Genomic DNA, 6,427 nt, shown 5'->3' with positions numbered 1-6,427 from the left:
ACAAAGACCATCATGTCAAATGGTTAAATTCATAAAATCTTCACATTGAGACAGTTTAGAAGCAGACTGAGAAACCCTAAAGCTTTCGTTAAATTCTTTGAACACCAAAAACATCATCTTCTGTTACACAAATAAATAAAAAATTTAGTAAACTTAAAAAATTAAAGCAACCAGCTGCAAAGCATTTTTGAGTTTACTCAACTTCATGCAAATTAGCTGTACCTACTTAACATTTCCAGTTGGATTGTATGTTTCATTAACTCAATACAATAATTTAGCCAACTCAATGAATTTCTTTTTCTAAATGCAATAAACTTACATTTTCAAGTACATATGACCATTATTGTCAATATCCTTGAAATAAATATATATTCTTTATTAAGCAGATCCATATTTTTACATTAGACAATCATGTGTCAGGCCCACCAAGGTACCAAATACTTGGTCCAATTAAAAATGTTTAGTAGGTAACAATTTCTTGAAACTTTTAGAAATTAAGTCAACCTTAATTACTGAAGAAACTTAATCAAAGCGAACACTCGTCACCCTGATGGTGACTAAACAATACACTACTTTTTACAGCAAAACATCGTTAAAAACACACACAGAGATAAAACATCAATTAAAGCTACGATATGTAACTTTTTTTGTTAAAAATAATAAAACGTTATTAATGAGAGAGTGCAACAAAAACTCATCTTCCAAACCATCTCTTTACCCAAATAGACTTTGATAAACCTATAATAATGATATTATATAAAAAATATTTTAGAGCTGTCGGGACGTATTTTGCGGGAAATAGCATACATACGTCATTCGCCCGTGCATGTCACGACATGTCCATACACACAGAAAATAATAACCGGATACTGTAGCACGTGTATGGTGTGGAAGTAGCGTGAAGCTGAAAGTTTGTCGTCACAACGAACAAGAAAAATTTACCAAATTTATCATTCAAAACTGCAAACCTCCGGAGAATCACCGGTTGTAAAAACGAAGAAACCCCGAACAGAACAGAGTCTACAAGCAAAAGGGGAAAGCGACAGAGTCTGTAAAAAAACCTGAATCAATATCGGCTTAAGTTTTCAGGGGTGGCAACAACTCAGAGATCTGGAAGGCTTTAAAAGTGACCCAGAGATGACTTATTTCTTACTCAACGGTTAAGACATTTTATTGATATGGGTTATGTGTAGTTGTGTAATCACACACACACACACTGTGTGTGTAGTGAAATAAAATAATTATACTGTAATCGGTGCAGAACTTTTCTCTTGCTAACACACGTGTGTATTTTTCTTTATAACGGCAATAATTTATATTAGTAAATCCTTTAGTTCTAGACTTGCCAAGGACATGTGAGTCTTGAAATGATGTTGACCACTGGTTGGTAACAATGACAATCTATAAATTAGTTACTACCGTGGTCTATTTGGCCAGAATATGTTGCCTAACTTTTGTAACTTCATTAATTTCAAAACTTCAATGATTCCAATAATTCAAAACAACAGCATAAAATATGGCATTACCTGCTCAGATGACATGTTTTCGGATATCCATCTTTTCCTTTCTTTCATTATTTATTTGTCCATTCGCTCTGATTAGATGTCCTGTATCCATGTGTACACCGCTGCCTCGAACCACATTCATCTGCTCAGACAAGCAGAGCCGAAGTGCGACTTACGTCATTATCATAACAATGTTCTTCAGCAAGACACATGAAGTTTTAATTTTTAAACTCTAGAGGGCCAAATGTTACATAGCGTAGCTTTAAATTAAAACTAGATTATTTACAAACAATTTACATATCCTCATAATTCAACACACTTAAATACATTTAAGTGCAAGGGATTTTGGGTATTAATTTAAGCCACAATGCTTCTCCAGTGGGCATGCTCAGTAGCAGATGCAACAATATGAGGTTCATAGTGCTTCGCCTGTCAAGTTTCCCACAGATTTTGGCCCATACGTTAAAAAAACATGCTGTCTACTAGTAATGTGAAGATAGGGAAGGTCAATATACTGTATAACAATATACTGTACAATCCAGTATCCTGATGAAAATGTTCAATATCAATGTTTACATACCATAAATACATTATATATTAGATATAAAAAACCTTGTCAAGAATCTGCAACTGATGTCCTCCTATGGCTCAAAGGCCTGTAAGTTCTACCTTCACCACCAATCTTGATATTGTTCTCAATGTGCTCACTGTTTAAGAATGGAAGTTGCTCTGACTTGAAAATGACATGTTTATTACTGTTACATGTCCCAAAAACATAGCATTACCATGGTATGATGTCCAAAAAAACCACAAACGAAAACCTAGGAATGGTAACACAATAATACTAAGTCTGAATTGAGGAGATATTGTGTTTGAAACTGCATCTGTATTTACAGTATATGGATCACATAAGAAAAGTAAACATTTCATTGACGTTAACTGTTTACATTTTATGATACTTTTATAATCCCTTTTAAACATATAGCTAAGTGAAGGATTAGGAGCGACAGGCCTGTAAAGTGAGATATATGATCTAGAATTTAAGTTTATGCAGTTAAGTTCAGACAGCACATTCGATATACCTCAACAGAGTCTGCAATATATCTGTCTGATTTACTGCCCTCATCATATTTTAGAAGTATCAGCTTCCACAATTGCATTTTTCATCTGTATTTTTAAAATAGTCTGTTGATTTCTGTCATGCCTCATTACCTCATTTCAGATAAGCCTTACTTTTAGGGCCTCATACAGATGACAACAACCCTGACAAAAACCCAGTGCTACATCTGATGGCAGTTTTCCACAAGCCCACCACCCGACTGCACCATACACATAGACTTGCACACACATTTGGTCACATATGCAAAGCATGTGTACTCTAGAAAACTGCCACTACAACAGAACTGTTAATTATTGCCGAGAAGGGAAAGTTGTTGTTTGCATTATATACAGGTGAAACTCGAAAAATTAGAATATCGTGCAAAAGTTCATTAATTTCAGTAATTCAACTTAAAAGGTGAAACTAATATATTATATAGACTCATTACAAGCAAATTAAGATATTTCAAGCCTTTATTTGATATAATTTTGATGATTATGGCTTACAGCTTATGAAAACCCCAAATTCAGAATCTCAGAAAATTAGAATATTATGAAAAGGTTCAGTATTGTAGGCTCAAAGTGTCACACTCTAATCAGCTAAACACCTGCAAAGGGTTACTGAGCCTTTAAATGGTCTCTCAGTCTGGTTCAGTTGAATTCACAATCATGGGGAAGACTGCTGACCTGACAGTTGTGCAGAAAACCATCATTGACACCCTCCACAAGAAGGGAAAGCCTAAAAAGGTAATTGCAAAAGAAGTTGGATGTTCTCAAAGTGCTGTATCAAAGCACATTAATAGAAAGTTAAGTGGAAGGGAAAAGTGTGGAAGAAAAAGGTGCACAAGCAGCAGGTATGACCGTAGCCTGGAGAGGATTGTCAGGAAAAGGCCATTCAAATGTGTGGGGGAGCTTCACAAGGAGTGGACTGAGGCTGGAGTTACTGCATCAAGAGCCACCACACACAGACGGGTCCTGGGCATGGGCTTCAAATGTCAAACGTCTTACCTGGGCTAAAGAAAAAAGAACTGGTCTGTTGCTCAGTGGTCCAAAGTCCTCTTTTCTGATGAGAGCAAATTTTGCATCTCATTTGGAAACCAAGGTCCCAGAGTCTGGAGGAAGAATGGAGAGGCACACAATCCAAGATGCTTGAAGTCCAGTGTGAAGTTTCCACAGTCTGTGTTGGTTTGGGGAGCCATGTCATCGGCTGGTGTTGGTCCACTGTGCTTTATTAAGTCCAGAGTCAACGCAGCCGTCTACCGGGACATTTTAGAGCACTTCATGCTTCCTTCAGCAGACAAGCTTTATGGAGATGCTGACTTCATTTTCCAGCAGGACTTGGCACCTGCCCACACTGCCAAAAGTACCAAAACCTGGTTCAATGACCATGGTATTACTGTGCTTGATTGGCCAGCAAACTCGCCTGACCTGAACCCCATAGAGAATCTATGGGGCATTGCCAAGAGAAAGATGAGAGACATGAGACCAAACAATGCAGAAGAGCTGAAGGCCGCTATTGAAGCATCTTGGTCTTCCATAACACCTCAGCAGTGCCACAGGCTGATAGCATCCATGCCACGCCGCATTGAGGCAGTAATTAATGCAAAAGGGGCCCAAACCAAGTACTGAGTACATATGCATGATTATACTTTTCAGAGGGCCGACATTTCTGTATTTAAAATCCTTTTTTTATTGATTTCATGTAATATTCTAATTTTCTGAGATTCTGAATTTGGGGTTTTCATAAGCTGTAAGCCATAATCATAAAAATTATATCAAATAAAGGCTTGAAATATCTTACTTTGCTTGTAATGAGTCTATATAATATATTAGTTTTACCTTTTAAGTTGAATTACTGAAATTAATGAACTTTTGCACGATATTCTAATTTTTCGAGTTTCACCTGTATATATCTGTGCCTTACTGTTAAAACCATAGTATGATGACACTGTGTTAAATAGTTATAGTGTATATATATATATATATATATACACACACACACACTCTTCATTTTTATAATTATTATTTTGTTTGATTGTTTATTAATTGTCTGGCTATAAATGAACACGCTATCTTTTCAAGTACGTACTTGCATAGGACATCTCTTCTTTCATAATTGGTATTCGGATAGGCTAGGTCAAGTTTAGGGAGTTTTGACATTGATTTTAGTTGGTCAGCATGATTTATCATATTTGTTAAAATTCAAGGCTTAGTAGTATTTCCCAATTGTACCAAAAGGTGGCACAAGTGTGTCTCTTGTACAGATTTGTAGTTTCATGGTCAAAAGGTGCTACAATTTACTCTAATCAACTCTATTTGATCATTTCTGTATATAGTATCAATTCTGTGCATAGTATGCAACTTTGTGTGCATAGAAGTCAAACCTACTAAATATGCCAAACTGTGCATTATTACAGAGATTTGTTTAAACTTTCTAATGCTGAGAACCACACAATACTGTATGATGAACCCCTTCCTAAAATCTATAAAGACAGCTATATATATATATATATATATATATATATATATATATAAAGGGGTCAAAATCAAAAGTCAGTCAGTATCTGGTGTGTCTTAACGACCAATAAATATATGATCATTTTCCACCTTGTTTTGGACCTCTGTCTGAAACGCTTGGTTTTGGCATAAGCGCCTCCTTAAAACTCCAGCATAAAAAAACACACATCATAGTCAAAAGAATGGTGAAATTATGCTCACATATACTGAAGGTGCACATCACTGGAAACACATCAAAATGGTCAAAGACATCCATCTTAGTACATGTTTACATACACCAACAATTAAAAATAGCGCAGATGGGCAAAAGACTCAAGCCACACTAATAAAGAAATGTGTTGATTTTTTATTTTCTATTATGCAGGTTTTTTAAATGTATTTATAATATATATTTAGTGGTTACCATTGTTGAGAATGATGGGAAATGGGTTGCTGAGTAGCAAGACCAAAGTAAAGAGCAAATCCAGAGCAATCAATCAATTAATTTATATATAAAGCACAGTGAAAACAACACTAGTTGACCACTGTCCTGTACAACCACTGTGAAAAGACATTAGGGATGGGCGATACCACTTATTATCTTTTCGATGTATTTTTTTACGAATACTTGGGATAAAATGTGTCATTTAATATAATATTCATGATTCAAGTAATTATTTTTTTAGACTAAACAGAAAATGATCAGACTTCTAACTTGTTAACCCTTACAAAAATTAACCATTTCACTACAGTAACTATAGTTTAACCATGGTTTTAGTTAAATCATAGTTACCACACAATTAACCATGGTTACTACTACAATATTAATCTAGTAAAACAATGGGTTCAGCATCACCTTTAGATTTGTTGTTATTTTAACGTGAATTTACTCGCTGAAGCAGTGTAGTAGTGTCTGAAGAGGTGGGCATACTGTGAATTTATAAAAAAACGCATGCACTCAATCTCTAAAACTATTTTACATTTATATACAGTTCATGTAAAATGTGTAAGAATTTAAGTTTGGTGTAGAGTACACTGCTGGTATGGGAACTTCATGTTAATATTTATTTAAATTAATAGGTGCACTCTTAAAACAAATGTGTTGAAAACAACACAACATGTGTCGTTTTCAACACATGCTCTGAGTGTGCTCAGGGACAACACATTATGTGTTAAAATACAACACAGAATATGTGTTGTGAAAACACACAGACAAATGTGTTACTTTAGTTAACACATTAATGTGTCTTTTTTGTATACATCTAACACAACTGTGTGTTATAGATTTATTTTATTATAAAACATTATTGAAAAAGCTAGATCAGAAT

The sequence above is a fragment of the Xyrauchen texanus genome, chromosome 25, assembly GCF_025860055.1.
Source record: "Xyrauchen texanus isolate HMW12.3.18 chromosome 25, RBS_HiC_50CHRs, whole genome shotgun sequence".
NCBI lineage: Eukaryota > Metazoa > Chordata > Actinopteri > Cypriniformes > Catostomidae > Xyrauchen > Xyrauchen texanus.
This window is presented reverse-complemented; position numbering follows the sequence as displayed.